The sequence below is a fragment of the Monodelphis domestica genome, chromosome 6, assembly GCF_027887165.1.
Source record: "Monodelphis domestica isolate mMonDom1 chromosome 6, mMonDom1.pri, whole genome shotgun sequence".
Classification (NCBI taxonomy): Eukaryota; Metazoa; Chordata; class Mammalia; order Didelphimorphia; family Didelphidae; genus Monodelphis; species Monodelphis domestica.
In genome coordinates, this window is record NC_077232.1 from 119372206 (window position 1) to 119397798 (window position 25593).

The 25593-nt window shown below is 33.1% G+C and overlaps 1 pseudogene; it reads left to right on the plus strand.

The window, feature by feature from the left end:
- Positions 1-6382: 6382 nt before the first annotated feature.
- On the plus strand, positions 6383-7698 carry LOC100010254 (mitochondrial fission regulator 1-like; annotated as a pseudogene).
- The last annotated feature ends 17895 nt before the right edge of the window (positions 7699-25593 follow it).

The following is a 25593-nucleotide window of genomic DNA, read 5'->3' on the forward strand; positions in this document are numbered from 1 at the left end:
AGATAAGGGTTTAAATAAAATAAAATAAAATCACTCTAGACAATATAAAATACTTAAGAATCAATTTGCTAAGATTAACTCAGGAACTATATTAAAACAATTACAAAATAATTTTCTCACAAATAAATTTAGTGCTAAACAATTCAAAAAACCAATTGTTCATGGGTAGGCTGAGCTAACATAATAAAATGTCAATTCTACCTAAATTAATTTACTTATTTAGTGCCATACCAATCAAATTGCCAAAAAACAATTTTATATAAATAGAAAAATAACACAATTCATCTGTAAGAATAGAATGTATAGAATATCAAGGAAACTAATGAAAGAACAAAAACATGAGGGATGCTGACCTATCAGTACCAGATATTAAGCTATTATCTCATACAGTTATCATGAGAAAAATCTGGTACTAGCTAAAAATAGAAGGGTGGACCAATGAACTTACGGGTAAATGACCTCAGCAATCTAATGTTTAATAAACCAAAATACCCAAGCTTTAGGGATAAGTACCCACTATTTGCCAATAAATTTCAGGAAATTTGGAAAATAGCATGGCAATAATTAAATATGGATCAATATCATACACCCTATACCAAAATAAAGTCAAAATGGATATATGATTTAGACATAAAGTGAGATATTATCAATAAATTAGGGAATGATAGAATAGTTTGCCCATCAGATTTATGGAGAAGGGAAGAATTTATGACCAAACCAGAGATAAAGAACATGATATAAAATAAAAAAAATGACTACATTAAATTAAAATGATTTTGTACAAACAAAGCCAATGAAACCAAGATTAGAAGGGAAACAATAACCCATGGGGAAATTTTTAAAATTAATTTTTCTTGTAAAGGTCACATTTCCCAATTATATAATGAATTAATTCAGATTTAAGGTAGAAATCATTTCCAGTTTGAAAAATGGTCAAAGGATATCAATAAGCAGTTTTCAGATGAAGAAAACAAACCTATTGATAATCATATAAAATATCCTAAGTCCTTCTTGATTAGAGAAATATGAATTAAAACAACTCTGAGGTATCACCTCATACCTTTTATATTGGTCAATATGACAGTAAAGGAAAATAAGTAATATTGGAGATGTAGCAAAATTTGATGTTAATGCATTGCTGGTGAAGTTGTGAATAATGCATACTCTTTGATCCATATTACCAATACTAGGTCTCTATCACAAAAATATTTTTTTTTAAAAAGGGAAAGGATCAAGTCACAAAAATATTTTTAGTTGTACTTTTTTGTTGTGGTAAAGAATTGGAAATTAAACGATATCCATCAAATGGGGAATGGCTGAACAATTCATAGTATATTATGGTGATTGATTATTATTGGGCTTTAAGGATTGATAAACAGAATTATTTCAAGGAAAAAAATTGGAAAAACCTAAATGAACTGATGCAGAATGAAATACTATGATAGATTTAGCTACTCTGAGCAATACAATGATCCAGGACAATTTTGAGGGACTTATGACAACAAATGCTATTCACTTGCAAAGAAAGAACTCTCAGAGTTAGAATGCAGATTAAAGCAAACATTTTTTCACTTGTTTATTTGGTTTATGTTTTTGGGCTTGGAATTTATTAAATTATTCATTTGAAAAAATAAATTATACAGAAATATGTTTTGCATGATAATACATGTTTAACCCAGATGAAATTGCCTGCAAGCAGCAGTAGGGGTAAGAGAAGGGAGGGAGGGAGAAAGATTCAATCATATAATTTAGGAAAACTTGTGGTTATTAAATGCAATTGGCAAAAAATTAAATTAAAATGGTTTTGCTACATATTATGTAGCTAAAGAAAGTTATTTTAACACTCAAAGAAGTCATTAGAACTAGAGAAAATTATAGAAAGTTCCCCATTAATAATTAAAATCCAAGTAATCATGAATTATTATTAATTCAGATTGAAATTAATATAATATTCAATAGAAACTGTTGTTTGTTTAGCTACTCCTGCCTAGACATAGTGAATGGAAAGTGGTGTTTAAGAGCATTAGTGCTTAGAGGAAAGAGGATCCTAATTCTGACTCTTAGACCTACCAGTCATTTGATCACAAGCAAGCACATTCATAATCTTTTTAAACTTCAGTTTCTTCATCTGAAAAAAAAAGGGATAACCATTTCTGTTTAAGACAATTCCTATGAAATTCACATAATCCCAGGGATACTAAGCACATGGGAGAACCTCTAGTCAAGATGATTAACCTGGGGTCAAATATTTTATCTTTTTTTATGGTAAGAACATTTTGAAAATGACTTAAATATATGAGGCTTCTCTTGAATTATTGGAATTATATTTTGCATTTAAATACATCATTCTAAGGATTCAAAAGGTTTCACAAGACTCTTAAAGGGACCTATGATGCAGAAAAAAATTAAAATCCTATTTTAGTCTAACTGAGCAATAATTCATATTCCATTCTGATTAGGAATCCTGTCTATAATATATACACTAAATGTTCCTAAAATTTTGTTTGAAGATCTCAAAGATGAATTAAATGAGACAATGTACATAAATACTATTCAAATTTTAGTTATTTATAAATATCAGGTTTTAGCTGGTATCATGTACACAGTAGGTCCTTAACTTTAGTTGACTATAATGCTCATATTATAATTTTAATGTCTCATTCTTTACCCCTCAAGTAAGTTTATGCTGATATTTTTTGGGGGAGGGGATCTCAGTGGTGCTCCAGGATCATAGCATTCTTTCTCTCCATTACTCTTCTATAAAATATTTCATTCACATTTACTCTGATAAACTAATTTGTAATAAGGTATTCTCAATCCATGGTAACAAAAACATGAGTTTAAAGTGGCAAGGCACTTTTATAGACAATCGTGCAATTATTTTAACTTTACAATGTAGCAATTCAAATTGAAATAGCCTAAACTAAAAAAAAAAAAAAGACCAGAATTCCTGTCCAGAATTCTTTGAAATACAATACCCTCAAACTCATTGTTTGAATGAAGATATGTTGGTGACAGTATTTCTTTGTAGAAATGCACACACAAAAATACCAAAAATTGAGAGAGAGAGAGAAAGAGAGAGAAAGAGAAATCCATTCCCCTCACACTTCAACTTCACTTCCCAACTTCTCACACCTTACTCACTCAGAAACAGACAATGGAAGAAAATTTCTGCTAAGTGTTCAGATTACTATACTCTTCCATATGCGATCTTCTTAGGTGAAAGGAAATTGACACAGAAACAAAGAAAGACTCATAGCTTTTTTTGTTTGCTTTTTGAGGGTAGGTACTTCATGGTTTCCCTTATCAATTCAAAACGTAGATGACAATTACAATGCTTCAAGATTAAATTATTGTAAAAAAGAAACCAGCCAATTTAATTCTTGGGAAAGTATATAGTTTCTTGTTATGAGTCTGATTTCCTAATATTAATATAATTAACTGAGAGGCAATGAAGAACTAGGGTAGAATGCTGGAAATGTAACCAAGAATTCTAGGTTATAATCCTCTCTTAGATGCTTATTAGATGTCTGGCAATGGGCAAGTCATTAAACCTTTCAAAATGTTTTATTCTATTTGTCTACAAAATGAAGATAGTGAGGCATGTATTTTTTATTTTACAAAGAAATTGCAAAAATATATTTTGAAAATCTTAATTCTGCTATCCAAATGTTAAGGTATTATAATTATATTCAGGCAAAGTGTGGATATTTTAGGTGGTCCAAACTTTGCCCCACTACTAATTCCTGCAATTAATGTTCTTGTGTGGCTTTGTGACTGGAGCAATGACATTTTAATTTCAATGGATTTGCGTATCTCTTCTATAAGAAAAGTTAATTTTTCATTGTATTTTAATACTTGGCAAAATTTACTTAATTGTCATTTAGTCTTCAGAACTACATAAGATAGGCCATGCAATAATCATTCCTAAATTAGACATGAGAAAACCAAGATGTGCTTAAGGTAATTGTAGAAATGACACTAAAGACAACTAACATAGTCAAATAATTCAGTTTGCACAAGATATGTTTAGAGTGGATCCAATGTAGAGATGACAGAGTTGTGAGGAATTTATGTAATTGATATACATAATCTGAAATAAATACCAAAAGCAGAAAAATACACACAAATAATGTTGAAAATATCTTTCATGACAACATCAATACCAATCAATTTATGAGCCAATTTTTCAATCTATGCAAAATTTTTATGAGTTATTTAGGTATGAGTCCAGGATTTCATCAATAAGACTGAGTAGGCAACAGGAATATTTTGGCAAATAATATTCAGTCACCGATTAACTATATCATAATATATGAAGCACTATATATATTTTCTTTATAAGAAATCAAAATTCAAGTTATTTTGTCATTGAAAAATCAAGAGAATATCCTGAAACTTTTATACAACCTATCACAGTATGCATCATAATAGTCACCATTTAATTAGTTTTCTATAATGTCTCTCTGTCTCTGTCTATCTTTCTCTTTCTCTTTTTCTCTTTATCTCTTTCTGCCTCCCTCCCTTCCCATTTCTTCCAATTTATTGTGGAAATATCTATAATATATAAGAATTTTTTCAGTAATTTGAAATATATTCAGAACTAGCACCAAATGCCCAGGAAAATAGAACAAGTGAATAGCAAAAAATTTGAAAGAAATGTTATAATTTAGTTTAACAATTGTTCATTGATTTCTGCCTGAATGTGAAACTGTGGAAATTTATTAAAAATATTGTACAGACCAGGCCTTAGAACCATATTTTAGATATACTATAATACTTATGGGCATTTGAAAGAGCAAATTAAACATGAACAAGAGGAAAAATAAAATCATGATACTAAATGTGTTAGATATGCAGAATGGGAAGAAATCTTGTTAAGAAATAGTTGAGAGAGAAGTTGATAGTGAACTAAAACTGACTGTGATGTGTCAACCAAATACCTTTAGGATGTTGTCATCTATGTCTGACTAAGGCTTAGTGGTTTTGGTTTGAGAGGCTATACTGGAAAGAGCAATGGCTCTGGAATAAGAGAACTTTGGTTCAAATATAGTTTGAGAGACCTACTATCTTTGTGAACCTGGGCAAGCCTTTTAATTCTCTTTGGACCTTGATTCCCTCATCTACTAAACAAAGAGGTTAAATGAAATGACCTCTGAGGACTTTTCCAGAGTTAGGATCCTATGAAACAACAAACTTACAGTTCATTGAGTATTTAACAGAAGGAATTATTCTGAATCATTACAAAAAAAAGTATATTTATCAAGGATAAAGCGTTATGTCAGTTGATTCATTTCCCATCAGAAGTTCTGCTTCACTTCTACTCTACAGAAAATCATGCTTTTGTGTCCAGTATCTCCTGATGCCACTCACTGTCTCTACTTTTTAGCTCCCTTTGATGTGTTGAGTTTTCCAATAGATTTTAAGCTCATAGAGTTCAGGGACTATCTCTTTTGTTATTTTTACATCCAATCCTTAGCACAGTACATGACACAAAGTAAGTACATAAAGGATCATAGAATTGAATATTAAACATAACTTCCTTTCCTTGGTTCTGGCCATACTGATAAATTGATCAAGCCTGAAGGAAAGGCTCATAATGGTTTTTCTGCCTTCCTTCCTCCACTCCAAGCCCATCAGAGCTAATGAAACTTCTATCAAATGGTTCAAGTTTTAATTCTCGGTGCCAGTTAAATCTCAAAGATGGTTTCAATACCTTTAAAAAACAAATTGTTTTGCCTGTATTGAGGTAGTATTTTAGGAAAATAACTAAACTTATGTCACAGTTATTCAAATAGGTTTAATCCTACCGAAATTAGTGTCTGGTTCTAAGTGTGTTTGGCCATGAGATCCAGCCAAAGGAAGCATTTATAAAGCTTTACACAATAAGAATTTTGAAATTACTTATAGTTGAATAGGTTAATTACACAAGGAAATGAGTGTTTCCACTGTTTCTATAGGTGTTGTTGTTAAAGACAGTTCTGTTGATAAAACACATAATCATTTCAGGGTATGAAGTCATGAAATGAGAGGGACAAAGAAATTGGTGAAAAAAATCATCACATTAGGAAGTTCTTTAAGTGGCACAGATTTCATATGATCTTGGTTTTTGGAAATTGACATTGAGGCATTGTTATTGATATATCTCAAAGGCAATTTGAAATGCATGACAAGAGAGTTGGAAAAGTTGAAAAGTTATCTGATAGTTGAACTAACTTAATAAGTCCAAACTGAAAAATATTTTGAAGGGAAAAAAGAACAGAAAATTGGAAACCAAGGCTTGGAGAAGTTCAAAGTTAAGGAAAAGAGAAGATTAAAGAATCAATAAGGGGTAGCCCATGTCCAAAGCCGGTGGAGGAGGCTCTGGTTGTTGTGGTTTGACTTTGACATAACACAGAATCACCCATTAAGAAAGTATGTACTACTAAGTGGAGGAAAATGTCAGGAGAGCTTATTCACCTCCTGCTCCCATTCGATTATGGGCCATGTGCTGATGTGGGTGCTTGAAATGTTGAAAATAACAATTTGTGAAGACTTTGCCATCTAGATGCTTAACTGGATACAATGCTTAATTAGGATAGTTTGCAAACAAGTTGGATAAGAATGGATTCAGTAGTCTGGTCAGACAAACCATATGGTTCATCTCGAAGTATTGTAAGAAAGATTGGTACTAATCTATCTCTGATTCAGTGTCCAAGAGTTCAATTTCAGCTTACCAGTCATCTGACAGAATGGAGCCTTGATCAACACCAAGAAGATGCAGTGGCTTCTTTTGCTGATGTAGGATAGATTGCCAAGGAAGAAAGAGAGGTTTCCACAAGGCTAAGAACAGAGGTTGGGGCAAAGCAGGCCCCTCCAGATGAACTTCATTTTTTTGGAAAGCCCCAGAACAGACAAGTTTCTTTACTAAATTTCTCCCAGGAGGATCCAGAGCCCAAAGTGACAGTTGTAGCCAATGAGGAAGCTTTGCAGAAGATCAGCACCCTCGAACTTGAACTGGCTACTCTCTGAGCACAGATTGCCAAAATTGTGATTTTGCAAGAACAGCAGAGTCTTGCTTCAGGTGGCTTAAGACCCACCACACTTCCAGGTTCCCCTGAATCACCTGCTGCTCCACCACCAGTACCTCCCTCACCATTGCCCCCACCACCGCTGCTGCCACCACCTCCTTTTCCTTCATCAGGACTACACCAAAGGGTATCTGCTATCGATCTGATTAAAGAGAGAAGAGAGAAGAAAACTAGTGCTGGAAAGATTTTGATAGAAAACATCCCAAAGAAACCTGAAGTACCAAATATGCTAGAAATCCTAAAAGACATGAACAACGTAAAACTTTGGTCTGTGAAAAGATCAGAGCAAGACCTAAAACCCAAACCTGTGGACCCTGCTGACCCTGCATCTCCAATTGCAGAAGCTTTGAAAAAGAAATTCGCTTAGTACCGAAGTGACAGCCAGCCTGAAACACAGAAATCCATCCCAATGTCTGAATCAAAGGCCACGTCAGAAATGATCCTGTTTGGACCACACATGTTGACGTCTACAGGAAAAAGTCTTTAATTGAAAATGTCTCACATTCCCAAGTCAAAACTAAGGAGAAGGAAAAGACTATTTTGTTGAACTGTTGTTTAATTAGAGTTAAATAAGGCTGGTAGAAATCAACATTATTTAGTAAATCCTTTATGTTCAGTGGCTGCCTGTGAAACCAAAAGGTAAATTAAACCATGACAAAAGCACTATTTTCCCCTTTCTGAAAGATGGTCTATGGAGCCACTCATGGAATATATGGATTCTGACATGTTTTAATGTACCAAGTTGCTTGGGTTCAAATTGTCCATGCTTTAAAAAAAAGTTTAGATTTCAGAACATTTGTGGATATTGCTTTGAGGTTTTAATTCCTAAACACTAGTTTCTCAGTACAAATGTTTTATTTGCACATATTTGACAGATTTAAAACAGTTTGTGATGATGGCAATGAAGCACTGTTAAGTTATCTTCATTCATATTAAATATTAATTTTGTCTATAATGATGGTATAACAATCCGACCTGCAGTTGTTATATAAATTTCTCCTGTGGGTGATAACTTGAGAAGGAGAAAGGAGACTGAAGAAAATAGGTGAATAATAATGACTGAGACAAAAGGTTAAAAAGAATGGGGAGAGGCGCTATCTCCTTAATGTTTTCCCTTGGCTTATTAATTAAAGGGAAATATGAGAAATAAGAAAACACGTGAGGAGTAAGAACTCCTTGATGCCTCCTATAGACAAGAAAGTCTGAGCATTAATAGGAGGCGTGGGGCAAGAGTGTCAGGAGGAAAGATAAAGATCAAAAGGTTAAGACAGAGAGACTCTGAAGATCCAGGGAAGTAAGAGAGAGATTAGAGCTTGTTCTCCAGTATTTATTGGAGGTTTTAGGAATGTGGGTTGGGAGGAGATCAACGAATATATAACATAGCATAGGTCTTAACATTATTTGAATTGACAATGATGAGATCAAAGAGGTGGAGATTAATCCAACCCATGCTTTGCAAGTGAATATACTCCAAGCCTAGGCAGTGTGGCTGTCAAGGCCCAGCCCATGAATTTGCCCTTCCTATGCTAGTGCTTCCGACTGTCCCTTTCCATACAATGAACATCACGTAATCTGACCATGTGTTTGGTAAATGAATATCCTTTCTCGATGCTAAAATACCTGGTATGCTACAGATGGGGGAAAAAAAAGAATCAATAAGGGACAAAGATTGATTATTTAGAGATGATTCAGGATATGATAATGTTATGGCAGTCAAGGGATAAGATTTTTTTTAAGTTGATGTTATTGATGCTAAAAAAGAGATCATGTTTAATAAGGACACCAAAAAGGCTACATAAAACCACATTTTAAGGAAGAGAAGGGGAATGAGGTAGTATAAAAATACAGAAAGTGAGAAAACATTGTTTGAGAAGTTTGTTTTAAATGGAGAATAGAGTCTGTAGCTAAAACTATGTGTTTCCTCCCTAGTCATTTTTTTTAATTTTACCTCAAAAATTATATTAGTTATGGTTCCCCTTCACCCTTTTCCTTTGTTTAACCTAATAAGAACATGCAGAAATCAATTTAGGTTATATTATGGCCTTTCAATCTCTGGAAGAAAGCCCCATCGCCAAGTGAACAAAGGTCTTGGGAAAACTGAATTCATATCTGGCCTCTGACAGATATTGGCTTTCATATCTATATCAGTATTTATCTCTATGTATCTTTCTATGTATCTATGTCTTTATCTCTGTACATATTCTATCTATCTCTCTAAAAGTAGCTGCTGATTTGCACAGGTAAAAGTTTTCTCAGTAGGGACCCCAACAAATAAAATCACAGGTCAACCTAAAAAGTAAACAAAAATTTACATATTTTAAATGGTGTCATTTCAAAACATAGGTTGTTTTTAAAGCAATTTGTTAGAAAATACTTTTTTTCCAAATCTAAGGTCCTTAAACATTTATTTTTGCATATTTTAAATTGCTGAATAAATACCCACTTCATAAGCCTAGATTGTTTTTTGTTTGTTTCTTGGGATCAGTAATTCAGTCTATAAACCATCTTTTCTAAAGATGTATATATGTCAATTTGTCATAGACCAAAAAGAAAATATGTCTGGCAGGCAGACATTAATTACAAAAATAGTAACAAAGACTGACAAAGAAAATGCAGGCTCTTTTAAAAATTATTGTTGGTTCTGGGCTTGAATAAACACCTAGGAGTGGGGAGAAGGATTGTACTGTCAAAGTTGACCTTGAAAAATTAACTACATTTGCCAAGATTGAGGTTCCAAATTTAGGGGAATGGTTAAATGACATTTATACTGCCTATGTGTCTGTGAATGTTCCAAATTCTGAAAATCATAAAAAGTCTTAACCAGCAGTGCCTTCATAAAAATTGTCTTGAAAAATCTCCATAGTTTTGAACATTCAAGGTCTGATGCAACTGACAAGATAATGACAGGGGCAATTTTAAGCTGTTAAAGACCTTGCTGTATTTGATCTTTCCCAAGTGCTGATTTCAGCAAAAGAAGGGGGAAATGTTCATTATGTCAAAAAGAATGTTAAACAGAAAATATGATGCCAGTTTCTTAGTCTCTACCATCCAAACTTACTCCAATAAAATGACAGAAAACTGTCAAATAAGTAGGGGGAAGAAAGGAAGCCAATGCTACTTGATCACAAACTAAAATAAGCTGACTAAAAGTGGTTACTGCTAACAAGCTTTGCAATTTTGTAACTCTCCATTTATGTACAACAGGACATGATTTTATATTAGTGAGCAAAAGAGACAGGAAAAAGGACAATGCTCATTGCAATAGAAATGATTTCTGCTTACATTATGGAGTTTTTATTCTCAGATTGTCAATTTGAGAACAATGTGTATGCTAATGAAAATGCTACTTCTGAGAAGATGCATTGCCAATGCACCTGCATAGACTGCTTTCTTTTATGAGAGGAATATTATGTTCTCGTGGCTCATAAATGAACTTATTGAGTTGACCAATATTAAACAATGTATTTCATTGCTAATGCTGAAATAAAAAGAATCATTAAAAAAGACATTAAGGATAAAAATGTTCGGTTAAGAAAAATATGAAGTTTAGTCAAAATAGACAATTGGGAACAAGAGGCAAGGAGCAAAATATGCTAATTGAAAACCAGGCAGGACATTTTTCCATTTCCTTCTTTAGTGAACTGATTAAAAATAGTTAATTAGTAACATCTCTACATCTACTCCACACTGGGAGTTTAACCTTGTAATTTTGTCATTTTTCTGAGAAGCAGAGTGTTTAATGAAAGCACTATTAAATTATAAAATGCATAATGATATGTATTGTTGGCAGGCAGGAGACTATCCAAAATATTTCTTTGTAAAATTTGATTGTTTTTAGCATTTATCTTCCTCTTCATATTTACAAAATACTTTGCTTGTTTGTAGTCAGTCTTATTCAAAACTCCATTTTGCCAAAGCATGAAAATTGTAAATAGCCTTGCTGATGAATTATCACAATTCATTAAACTATTTATATAACAAAATGCAGAGAATCATGTGTTTATGTTTTATTTTTCTTATTCTTATCTATTGGATTTGATATAAATTACATAACCTTTTCAGGCTTCATATTATATATGCCTACTGTGTGCATAATACTTGCATTCATACATCTGGATCAATGATTTTAACTTCATATGGAACCTCTATTGTGGAAATTTCTTTAACTGTTGAAAATCTAGAATACTACTGTAACTTAGTCAAAGACTGTACGAGAAAACTGAAAGATTAAGAGGCTTGCCTATGGTTAGATAGAAAATAGGTATGTCAACTTGAAAAAAATGCAGAACTATTAAATAGTCAAAATCACTCTTTAATCAAGGGAAAAGGGGTTAGCGCTACTAATGCGACAACAGAGCTGCTTCCCATGGCACAGAGTCAAGACGCCCTGGTCATGAGTCCCTGGGAGTGCCACGACTCAGGATGGACTCTGGGGAACAAAAGAACTTGGGGAACCTATATGGTGGTGGTAGTCTCTCCGTAACTGAGTATGAAGATTGTCTTTGTGTTTTTGTGCACAAAGACACTTGTGCATGAAGATTTAAGTGGAAAAGTCAATGCACAGAGACAATCCCACTCTCTTGGCATTGGAAGCCTGGGTCCAGTGGCATGAAAGGTCTTTACACCTGGAGACTTCCTCAGATGCACTGGATGGCCATGTTTTCTTTTGTGCTCCAACATGCCCTAAGCTCTCCACAATGCTTTGCTGCATCGCCTTCTCAGCCATTGAACCTTCTTATTGGTTTCTTCCGTCTGTTCCGCAGTCTTCACATGCTGGGTGAGCAAAGCCTTAGTTCACCAGGGGTTGATGACCCGATGGCTACCCTCACAAGGTTTAGCTGGCCTGTGGAAGCCGTTGCCCGGGGTGTGGCCGCTGCCACATGCTAGCAGCTACTGGGAGCCACAAGTGAGAGCTGGGTGTCAGGTGAGGGTCAGAGGCTGGAGAGCTGCGCTAGGAGGGCACGACAAGCCCTCCATTACCAAAGATATTACTCCTCCCTGAGCACCCCATACACCCCGGAACCTATATACCCTTTGGGAAATCCAGAGGCAGGGAAAGATGATTGACATCACTATGGCTACAAGGAAAATGGGAGTGTTCAAACTACACTGACTGACAAGATACAATCAAGCTAGAAGCTAGGGTGCAAGAGAAGGGGTTCCTTACAAAGTAGCTAAAGGATGATTCATGCCTATGTCTGACCTTCCTGAAAGAGGTTTTAATACAATAGGGGACCCTACCTAAAACAAAGAATGTCCTTAGCATATGCTTATCTCACTCAACCAGGATTATCATTTCCCTTCAGGGTAGATTCCATGGGAACAGGGAACAAGTACAAGCTTTTGGGGGCTCCAATCTACAAGCTAAATCTAAAATTGGGGTTCATCAGATCCCACTAGGCCACAATGTTGGGATTCCTAAATTCCATGTTGACAGGTATAAGAGGCAAATCTTGTACATAATTCATCCTGACTCCAAAGCTATAGATCTATTATTGTGAAGTTCTATTTTCTTTCATTATTATTCACATTTAAATAAGACAATACTATATTATCTTAGCATTTAATGAAACCATGCATATGATGATTGATTAAGTCAAATGGTTAGAAAGAGTATTGAAATGGTAAAAGTACCACGAACTTAATCATAATTATTTTTATATGGTATGTTCAGATTTTCTAATATTATAGCCAAAATTGATATTTCTTTATCTTTCCAAAATCCTTATGTTCATCCATTCATTTCTTAAACAATCAATAAATCCAAGAAATATTTATTAATTTTATTTTATAATATTTTCTTTGTTTTGGAACACTCATTACTCTATAAATAAGGAAAGATATAAATAAGGAAAGACATGAATTTCATTAGAAGTTGGTACCTGACCATATGGAACTTTCAGTGTAAGTGGAAGGTAAAAAGGAAATACCACTGTAAGTATGGCACATAATTTTTCTTGGATACCTGACTTAGAAATGTGAAAAAGTAAAGTTCTATGGAGTTTTTCGCCCTTAGTCTTAAAAGAGACAATTATTTCAGTTGTTAGTCTTTTATTGACCATTAGATATTTGAACATGTTAAAAGTTGGGGAAGATTCTATAATGAATATAAGTTGACCTATGTCTCTCAAATTACCCTAAGCCTTTTGATAAACAGTATAGTAGGCATACTTGTCTCTTTACCTGCTCTCTGATGCCTAAAGAAAAGTTAATACATATATGGCATCTATTTTCCATCGCTTCTAGGTACAGAAAAAGTGTTAAGGATGCACACACACACATATACACATATGCATAAATATGTATGTGTCCAGAGCATATATATATATATATGTATATATATATATATGATTGATTATATATAGATTGTGGACTGTGTGAAGAGGAACCCCTTCCTCCCAGGTCTGGAATTTTCTGCTCCTTCAAGTCAGCCCATTAGCATGACCGGAATGCTCCAAACAGAGGTCAAGATTAAGAGCCCTAGGATCATGACCCAGAACTAAGGGTTACAGGTCTGAGTCAGAAAGATTTTGATTGGTTCCTGAGATATGATATACTAGCTCACAGGGAAAGGAAGTGACATGGAGAAAGAGTACTAAAAAATGAGAGCATGGAAGAGATGAGGTTCTTCTCTGTAGGTCTTTGGCAGGGGGTCTTTCTGCCATTCAGCATTGGTGGCTTGGGCAGAAGACATTCTCATGGGATAGTAAGATTAGAGTGGTAGGCTAGGAAATATATATATATATATATATATATATACATACATATATATATAAATTTCCTTCCCTCCTTATTTCTTTCTTAGCCCATATTTATATTAAAATTAAATTGTTAAAAGCTACTATCATCCTCATGACTTAAGGGTTATTTTATAAATGGAGACCATAACAATCTTATTTTTTAACAAATATTATATTTTCAAAATAATTTCTAAACATTACATTTAACACATACATTTGGAATAATTAATTTTCAATATTACAGAACTCCTTGAGAGCAGAACCAGTTTTTGGTCTATTTGTCTGTCTGTCTGTCAGTCACTCTTTTACCCTCCATCCCCACCCCAGGACCTAATATATTACCTGGCACATAACAATCCCTTAATAAGTCCTTACTGACTAAGCAACTCACTGAATGCTGTTCAACATTTTTTTTATCTCATTGATTTTAAAAATACAATTGCAATGAAGGAGAGTGGGTAAAAATGTTTAAAAGATCTTTTGTTAATGATAATCTTTGTCATTAGCATTCTTTCTTCACTAGGTAGAGGTTAGTTTTCTTATCTATTATTACTCTTTAATATTATTTTCAACAAATGAATTGATTACCCAGCCCATAATCCCATGCTGCTTTCAAACTTCCCACATAAAAGAAAGGATACAGGCAAAGACAACACAAATCAGTACTATGAGAAGAGAATGAATATACATCTTCAAAATTCCCAAGCAGTAAGTTTTCTGTCTTAGGTCATTCTTCTGATATCTGTTTGGGACAAGAAGCTTCAAGCAAAATGGGGACTTTGAAAACTAAAGCTCTTATATTTCCTTGGAACCTAGAAATGTGTTGTTTTTTAAGGAAAAATTGATTCTTTTAATGGGCTTTGTCTATATCTACACAAGTAGTTAATCAGCAGGTTTTTCTAAGAAACAACATGTATTTTTTACTGAAGGGCAGAAGAGAAGGAAACTATGAATCAGTGCTATACCTCTGTAGTCTTTCATCATGTTCCCATTTGAGATCATCATATATAATGAAGACTTTGGAAAGGAAACAAAAATGAAGACTTTGAGCAGTTAGAGCAAGATCATCAAGGTTTTACCTCAGAATGTTAATAGCACTTTGAGTCACTTAGCAATATAGAAACAACTAAACTTAGTATCTACTAAAGGTAATTAAATAAAAGAGGAAATTACCATATAGTGTTCTAATAGGTATACAATAATTAAGCTGTAACATATCCTTTTTTCTTCCTCTCAGCCAAATACACATATAATGCAAATATGTATATATCTATGAATGCAAGTGCATTTGTGCATCTTTCTAATACTGGGAACATAGGTCTTTTTATCTCAATGAAATTATATAATCCTATCATATAAGAGGATATAATAAATGACCTTTAAGCTCTGGTTTTAACCAGGATTAAATCTGCTTAAAAATGAAAGAAGCATTAGGAAATTTTGAAAGTGGCTGAAATAACCTTTGCATCAATATTCTATAGTACATTTTTATCTATATTCTTAGAGAAGTCGATCTTTTACATGAAGTCTAATGGCTTTTAGAAGCACTCTCATAGAGCAGTCTTTGAGTAATTTCATGCAACCAATTTATTTCTGCTCCAGTTATTTAATTTGTTATGTCTTTACTCTAAACCTGTGACAGATATATGAGCATATGTGTTTGTGTGTGTGTATATTTTTACAGAGGAATATGTTAAACTTCTAAGTACTTAACTCAAATAAAAAAATAAAAAAACATTAATATTGACAATTATTTTGTAAATTCTAAGAATCTTGCTTTCCTCTTCTGGACTACCACACCTATTTGATTGTTTTTGTTCTCAAAGTCCCTTTTAAATTTTTATAATGTCTATTCCAAAATGCACAATATTATAACTGTCCTCTTTCCTAATCACTCTCCTATTTTTCCCTTTTTCATCTGGTTCTGTCTTGCCTATTCTATTAACTCAGTCTGTGTACAAATGAAAATAATTTATATATTTGATTTCCAGAAATAAAATACCTGGCCCTAATTATGGAGCTACTTTTCAGAGAAATATTGTTATGATCTCTATTATTCTATAATTTGAGGTAAAATTATATTTTGTAAAAATAATATAATCATTTGTCTTATGTAGGCAAATTAATAATTTATCATTGGCTTGAGATAACTATGTTGAAATTAAAATTACTCCACTACCAGTGCCCCTGTATTCATTCCCATATATGTTCTAAGTTAATTTTAGCCAGAATTTTTAAAACGGTGAAATTTATCTTTTGTTGCTTTTGATTAACCCTTTCTTCAAATGATGGCACAAAATTATCAGAATACAAGCAGAAATATTTACTGGAAATTCATTTACCAATATCCCTTCCCAGGCAATGACCCATATTCCAGAATGTTCTCTCATTTAAACCTTTTTTTTTTCAGTATTCTTTATGTAGCCAGCTGCCTTAAAGGATATCTATCTGATAGAATTAATGAAAAATAGAATGTTTCTTCAGTCTTTCAATGGATTTGTAACCTAATCATTGAATATATTTTTCAACCTTTATCCAGATCTCTTCATCTTGAAAAACTCTTGTCTAAACTCTCCATTAGATGCTCCACAGGGATCTAAGTTCATATAGACCTTGCTTTAGCTTTTATGACATTAAGTGCCTCAGTGACTTGCTGCATCCTATAATCTGACTATCTTTAATCATGAATTTCTAGATGTTATATTTGAAAAATAGATAATAAAAAATGAAGTGGTTCTCCATTTTCCCTCATTAATAATGTTTCCTATCACAAAGGTATTATATTTCACCAGAGGTTACCAAAAAAAGTCAATGCCTTAAACTTAGGAGGGGTACATTTAATTATAAACCTTCAGATAATATGAGATATACTAGATGTCTATTTTTCATCTGCAGCTTTGCTGGGTACCATTTCTGAGAATAAAATGCCCTTCCAAGATTAAGCTGATTCCTTCAGATATCATCACCATGCTGCTTAATCTGTTGTGAATATTTAACAGCTTGCCACCTCCCTCAGTCTCATCTCCCCTCTGATTAAAGGATCTGAGAGTGAAGTCCTAAACTTCATCTGAAATTTTCTTTTATAGAAACAAATATTTGGACTTTTGAGTTCACTCCACTTTCCATATGCAGTTCTGTTTAGTTTCAACTCTATAGAACAAGATGCCTCCCTGCTAGCTACCCTCTGTTTCTTTTCCATTTCCACCAACCATTTTCAGATGTCTTTGTGAATTGTTTTCCCCACTAAACTATAAGCTCCTTTTGAGAAAGAAATTGTTTTTTTTTTCTTATTTGTATCTCAAGAGCTTAGTACAGTGTCTTGTATATATTAAAGTGCTTACTAAATGTTTATTGAATTGAATCAAGGCTATGTAGGGACAAAATCAAGCAGTTTTTCCTAGCTAGTATATGTGTGCAAGACAAACATTTTATTCCCTCTATTAGATATATTATACATTCAAATTGTATTTTTGTCCTTTCTCTACATTAAGGCAATGTATGTCTATTCTTCCTCTATAGCTTCAAAAACCAATAACGCCTCACTTTACTTCCATATGTCTGGGATTTTTCCAAGTCCAGTTACCTTTTGGTAGAAATACCACAACCTTCCCTTCACATCTACTCTGTAACCTTTCCAACCATTCAAAAATGCTACTGTGGAAATTATTATCACTCACAACCTCAGCCATATCCATCATTCCCCTTCTCTAAAACCCTCCTATGCTTTCTCTAGTGACCTTTACATCAAATTAACTCTCACTGGGTTTAAAGGCTCACTGCCAAACTGCCCACACCTACTATACTATTTTCTGACTCTTTGATTTAGGTAAGCAAATTCTCACAGCCTCATAAAATATGAAACTACATCAAAAATAATGGTCTTGAATAGGGAGATGTACCTTTTGAGCACTAATCCCAAAGGTGAATTTTGGTGGCATATGTTATTTGACTTGAAATGTTCATAATGTACTTGATTTTGAGCTTCTTTGTTAGAGGTCCAACACAAAACTGTGTATCAAAAGGCATTTATTTTAAAAACAGTTTTATTTATTTCATAGAATCATTAAGGTCATATGACCAAAGTGAGGTCCAATTGTTAAAGACATGTAACAAAGAATTAGCATAAGATTAACACAAGATTATTTTTTAATTCACAGTTCTTTATTCTTTATGATACCTACTTCCATTCTGATAGATTAAAAATCATTTACATTTGGCTTTGGATCATTTTACATTAAGTTTATTTCACAAACTAGAAGATTTACATCTTCAGTTTTGCTTTCTATAGTTTATTATTTAAATTTACATTCCTGAAATACTTGCAGCCTGACTAATAAAAGGAAGAACTGAGGAACAAAAGAAGATTAAATTATATGAAATGAAGAATTATCTTCATACCATCCCTTTTCCAAACTATCTGCATAAGAAAAATGAAAAACATTTTTCATTGCCAATAAGGAAGGTATATTATTTTTTGTAAATCCTTAGAGTGGAGAATATAATAAATGATGAATAGCATATGTATACATAGAAAAGTTACGCAGCATAACTAGACTTTGATTCAGGAAGTCCTGGGTTTACTTCCTGCCTCTGACATTTGATGAGTTAAAATTAAAAATTCACTTAACTTTCCTGAACAATTCACTAGATCTATAAGTGACAGAAAAAAGAGAGAACCCCTTTAATAAAAAATCACGTGTTCTTTAATTTTTAATAGAATACATTAATTTTATGAAGTATTTTCCAAAAAACAACCCTGATAAATAATGGTTCAGTTATTAGTATGTTCAGTTTTCAGATGAGAAAGTTGAGACTTGGTAGGATGAAATAATTTATACAAGGACAAATAGTTAATTTGTGTCAAGTCCATTTTATAAAATAAGCCTCCCCACTTGTGTTACATGAGCATTATCTGATTTCTTCAGGAAGCAGTAACAATCTGTTTTTGTTGTGGTAATTTTACTGAGGTAATCTTCTTAAAAACTACCTCAATGACTTAATGAAAAGTTATGGAATAATTTGGAAAAAATACTGTCAATATTGTCCTCTCATCCTCCCCTAAAAGTTTCACATTGAAGACTATAATGATCATATTCAAAGAAATGTTACAAAAACTATTTTGATAATGTGAAAAGAGATTAGAACCCAAATGGCACTAATTCTATCAAGTAGAATGATGAAAGAGTGTGCCATCTAGAGAGAGAACAGAAATTAATTAAGTCATGAATTAATAAATTCAATATGTTTGAGTTTCATAAGCTTTTAGATACATGTTTTAGACATTTTCTATCAGTGAGGAAAAGAGAATAGTCTAAGAAAGGCAGCCACACTTGACAATTGGAAAATAGGTATTGTTCCTTACACTTCTTTTTAAGAAAATAAGGTTCAAATATGTAAAAAATGTTCCTAGCTGCCTTATCTGTAATATTCTCTAAGCAGGAAATAACTCAAAGCCCTCATATTTGAGGAAAAGCTAAAAATTTGGTCTAGGAATATTAAAGAGCCAAACTGCAGTATAAAAATATGTTAACATGAATAACTAAAAGAAATATACATATACATATGCAGCAACAAATAGACCCAAAAGTGCAATCTGAACAATAATATACATGTACATTATATGATAACAATCTAATATAATGATAGCAACAATATTAGAGGAAAGAAAAACGAATTCAGAAGCACAAAGGACTTTCTTGTTATTGTTGTTAATTTGTTAACCTTTAGAATCATTTGAAAAAAAAATAATGTTTAATTTGTCTCTGTTATTTCCTCAAGGCAGACTGTGATCTAATGAAGTATTGTAATACTCAGAAATTTTTGTGCATATTCTCCCCTTATCCTTCAGATATGATACATGGCACACATTGGGGTCCTTATTTCAAGTCTTTTAAACTCAGTGAAGTTTTCATATTCTCTGTGTATTGCCTCTTATTCTCAATACAAGACTAGCCCAATTAATTTTCCAATCATGTATTTCCTGGCTTATATCATTTACCTCAATTTATATAACAATATATAACAGGGTGCATAACCCCTTACTTGTGTTTTTCTATTCCTTTTTGGAAAACATACAACTTAGTTTTTAGGAATTCCAATTTTTCATTCCATTGTTCCAATTGCATTTATAGAGCACCATTGGGAAAAAAATATTGGTGTAAATCATAGGTTTTGTGTCAGTAAGGAGGTTATGTAGATAATTATGCCATCTTCCAAATGAAATGCACCCACTTATGTCATGTAATCCATTTCAAACATGTATACTAATGAACTCCATTAGCAGATGTCCATTTAAGTGAAAATAATAATATGATGAAATAAATTTGAGTTTATGGTTATATGTACATTTTTTTATTTTTAGGAATGCTTTTATGGATAATTGTAAAGATTCTGTTATTTTTTAAGTTATTGTAAGTGAGAAAAAGCCTTGTCATCATGAAAAGAATGACATTTCTTAAAATTGGATGTGAAACATATACAAAAAGCCTACTGAACCAGAAAAAGAAAGACCATATATGAAAAGACTCTTTACATGTTTTGCCAGTAAAATATCAAATTATGATGATTTTAGATCTCATTAACATAAAGCTCAGAGAAAATTAATGCTATTGAATACAATACTTATTCCATACAAGTTTAAAAAGAGAAAGGGAGAGACAATGGGATTCTCGAAGCATCTGCCAAAGTGTTAATAGTACCATCCTTAGTAGCAGCATGTTTCAATCAAGAAAATCAAGGCTTTGCATGATTCACAGTAGCATCAGCTGTTAACTTTTGAATTTTACTTTTCTCATTATATTTATTAGATAAAGACAGTGAAAACCGTGTTGCTTATTTAAATGCCGATATCAACCAAAGAAGAAATATGAAAACTGAACACCTCATTTTAGGCATCCAAGTAATTAAAGAGACAAAGAAGAAAAAAATGACAGAGAAATAAAAGGTTACTGTGGCATTTTATGTTTTAAAAACTTGAAATTTCAAAAAGAACTAGTAGAATATATAGGTTTGGGATTGTACTAATTTAGCAACTAATATTTATATAATTCTACATAAATTATAGACATCTTTCCTAACAAATTTCACATATGAGGAAACTGATGCTGAGATAGAATAGATTTGCCCAAGGTCACATAGCTACTAATTCTTAGAGTTGAAACTAAACCCAGACTTTCCAATTATAAAATATAGTACTTTTTCTGTTATATCACACTATTTCTCTATTCTCAGAATGATACATTGGCAAAGATCTAATAGATGAATTAATTTCTCAATAGGTACTTAACTGAATAGATATTATAGGCATTTTTCAGATTTTTTTGCATGGTGTATTTCTTTTTTGACTCAACATTTCATGTGCTATTACTTTGGCATTCAAAGAATGCTAAAGAAGCTGCTTGGTTATATCATTTTAACTGAATTCTTATAAAACCTATTTTCCCGTTAAAACACTATTTTAAAATTGGTACTGAGAATTAGAAACTTAAGTATGTTTCCTTGATAATGATCAGAATGAAAGAGAAGGCACAAAGCAAAATATTTCAATAACACATGGGTCTAGTGATGTTACTGTCAAAAGCCATTTTTCCAAGTCATGGTCAAGGTATTGAAATGCTACACAATGTTCTACCCTTCATTCTCTCCAAACACCATGTTGAAATCTTCAGAATGGAATTAAAGATATATTATATGGGACTAGGGTTATTTATTCCATATAGCCTTGCCAGAGAAGACAAGTAAGAAGAGAGTTGATATGGGGACTATCTTTTACATTTTCCAGACCATTTCTATATCCATTGCTTTATTTAATATTAATAATGCCCAAGGCTTTGCAAGTTATATTTTTGTCTTCTCTCTAGTGTCTCTGACTCTTGAATTGTTTAGGAAGTAAAGCAATGATAGAATCTTTGCTCTATCTCCCATTTTACAGCATGTGTCAATCTATTAATTTTGTTAACCAGAATAAATATTTTTTAATTTTTTAAGATCTCTTAGGGAAGTTGTAACTAATTAATATGTTGAAGATAGTGTGCTGAGTTTGTTATGTTTAATAACAAAGATAAACATAATAGCACATTTCAAAACCTGTTGTAAGTTGTCTCTTATCTGTGTGTAATTTTAAGGAAATTTCTGAATATTATGAGGTTAGAGTATGTTTCATAGAACTAAATACTATGTGATTTGCTACTGCTGACTCAGTTACTGTGAATACCACTTAATTATAAAGAACATTTTTAGGACTCCATAATTACCTGACTGGAAAGAAAACTGTAGCATACCAGGCATCTTAGCATCTTGGAAGTATGATTGATGTATTGATATTGTATCCTGTATATTCATTTACCAGACACATGGTCAGTTCACTTGATGTTCATTGTATGAAAAGGGACAGTCCAAAGGACTAGCAAAGGACAAGCAAACTCCTGGGCTGGGATTTGACAGCCACACTGCCCTGGCTCCGACTACATTTATTTGCAAAGCTCAGGTTTGATTAATCTCCTCTTCTTTGATTCCCTCATTGTCAATGCTACCTATGTAAAAACATATATCATGTCATGTATTCATTAATCATCTCCCACTTGACATTCCGAAGGTCCCCAATAAAGGCTGGGGAACATGTGTGAGCCCTCTCTTCCCTTCTCTTTTCTTACAACTCTTGCTCTCACAGGGTTTGCTCTCCCTCTTGCCTCTTACAATCTTTATCTTGCTGTGGCCTATTAAGTTCCTTGTGTCTGACTGACTAACGCAGTGCAGCTGCCATTAATCTCTTGGCCATGTGGCCCATGAGTGATGTCCCAGAGTTCTCAGCTCGACGCAGGTTCTCTTGGTTCTCATACTTTTAATTTCTCCACTTTCTCTTCTTAGAGAGGTAATTATGGAGCTCATATCTCCCCAGGTGTTTTAACTTATGGTCTCTGAGTCTTTATTCCTGGGTCTCTTGCTCTGACTGCCTTATCTATCTCATATCCATATTCCTCTAGCCTCCATTCTCCTTCTCAGGTCAACCCCCCCACACACATAGATAAATAATATAGGACTCCATGGTGTTTCTCTATAAAAAGAAACATTAAATGTACCTCCAAACTAGCTACTTCAAAAATGAAAAAAAATACTGTTGAACATGACCATTTCCTACAAAAAAGAAAGGTCACTGATGATTAAACAATAATTTAAATACATTTTAATGCCTTTAAGTTTGAGGGGTACTTCCCATAAAAGAACTTCTTGGGTATAGTATTTATTTTTCCAGATAACATGTCAATACAATTTTTAATATTCATTTTTACATTATGTTATCCATACTCTTTCCCTCTCACACCTCATGCTTCCCCAAGAAGTCAAGTAATATGATATAGATTGCACATATGTTATCATATGAGAAATATTTCCAGAATTATCATGTTATGAATGAAAACACATAATCCTTATACTAGAAAAAAATTCTCAGAGGAAATAAAGTAAATGGTATACTTCAATTTGTATTTCGATGTCATCTGTTCCTTTGCTGGCACTGGATATTGTTTCTTGTCATGAGAACCATTTGTAGTCCTAGAATTTTTTCTTAGTGATGATAAAGTCATTCATATTTGATCATCACAAATTATTGTTACTGTCTATAATATTCTCCTGGTTCTTCTCACTTCACTTTGCATCACTGCATATACATCTTTTTTTTTAAACCCTTACCTTCTGTCATAGAATCATTGCCGTGTATTGGTTCTAAGGCAGAAGAGTAGTAAGAACTGTGATAAAGGATGAAAAGCTTTGCAATTTGCAAAACTGTTGCAAAAACTGAGAAATGCAAATCTTAGGGAATGATTGACAGTAGCATGTGACCAAAGTTCACATGGGAGCCTGAGCATTGGGATCTGGCAATATTCTATGCCCAACGTTTTTTTCTTCTCAGTGTCTGCTCTCCTGGAAGGACTTTGAAGAGGGTTTTGCTTGTGAACAACAGAGGAAGGAATTTTTCTGAATCTGGTTGCTGGCAGCATCACTCTGGACTTATTTGGACATCTAACAACAAAAGATCCTGGCTCTATTTGATTTGGACTCATGGTGTGAGATTGGGATATTTGGGAAGTTAAGATTTTAATTTAGTAGCATAGTTTAGTGAGTTATAATCTTTTAAATTAAGTATAAGTATATTCCTAAACCCTTATTCCTTTACTATCCTTCCCAAAAAGTAAAGCAGAATTTATTTATATGTTTTCCTCTTGTTTTCCCCTTACCCAAATCCTACCTTAACAGGCTAGGCAATGGGGGTTAAGTGACTTGCCCAGGGTCACACAGCTAGGAAGTGTCTGATGCTAGATTGTAACCTAGGACCTCCTATCTCTAGGTCTGGCTATCAATTCATTGAGCCACCCAGCTGGTACATCTTTCCTAGATTTTTTCTGGTCATCTTATTTATTATTTCTTATGGAACAAGAGTATTTGATTACAAGGATAGATCACAAGGTTAAATTGTTACCCAATTGATGGAAAAGCATTCAATTTCCACTTCTTTGCCATTATAAAAAGTGCTGCTATTAAATACCTTTCTGGAAGTAGGTTTGTTTTTTATGTATTTTCAATCTCTTGGAAACAGAGCCAATTGTGGGTACAAGGGTATGCAGAGTTTGATGGCCTTTCAAATATGCTTCCAGATTGCTCTCCAGAATGTTTGTACCACTTCTAAGCTTCATCAATAGTGTATTAGTGTCCCAAATTCCCAACATCCACACCAATATATATAGTTTCCTTTCTATTTCTTGTTAAGCAATCTGATATATATAAAGTGATACCTCAGAGTTGTTTTAATTTACCTTTCTGTAATGAGTACTGATTTGTGTACTTTTTCCCATATGACCAGGATAGTTTAATTTCTTCATTTGAGAATTATCTGTTCATATCAATTGGTCATTTGTCAATTACAAAATGCCTTATGTTCTTTTAAATTTAAATAAATTATATATATATAAGATTTTTTTCCTGTTTGTTATTTTCCTTCTAATCTTAGTCACATTGATTTTATTTGTGAAGAAACATTTTATTTAATTTCACAGGGTCAAATGTATATATTTTATGACTTATAATTTTCTCTCTGTCATGTTTTTATCTAAACTCTTCACTCATCCTCAAATGTTTTGGGATGAACTATATATTTTGTCATCCTTTGGATCCTGTCTCCTCCAGTACTCTTTCACTATCATTCCAAGAAGCAAAAATAGATTTTTCATTAATGTGTCTTATTTTATATTTCTATCTTATTTTTCTTGAGATGATATTGCTGAAAAAATTAATCACCAAAATCAGAAAGCCCTATAGAAATCAACCTGATGGTAAGGGTAAATTTTAGGGTTGATACTGAATATATTATTTAATGGTCTCCAGGGATTTAGATTCTAAATCCCAATGAAATACTCAAGTCAGAATGGAATTTTATGGTGGTTTATTTACAATAGAAGTAACAAATTAAATTAAGAATAAGGGAGAGAGAGAGAGAGAGAGAGAGAGAGAGAGAGAGAGAGAGAGAGAGAGAGAGAGAGAGAGAGAGAGAGAGAGAGAGAAGAGAGAGAGAGAGAGAGAGAGAGAGAGAGAGAGAGAGAGAGAGAGAGAGAGAGAGAGAGAGAGAGAGAGAGAGAGAGAGAGAGAGAGAGAGAGAGATCTGCTACAGCCAAGGGGTCTTCCCAGAAGATTAAATCTAGTTCAGCTTCCAGCCACAAGGCCTCCTTGGAGATGAGGGGCCTCCTTGGAGTCTGGTGCCTTCAAAAAGATCAAGGGAAAGAGGTAAGTCTTGA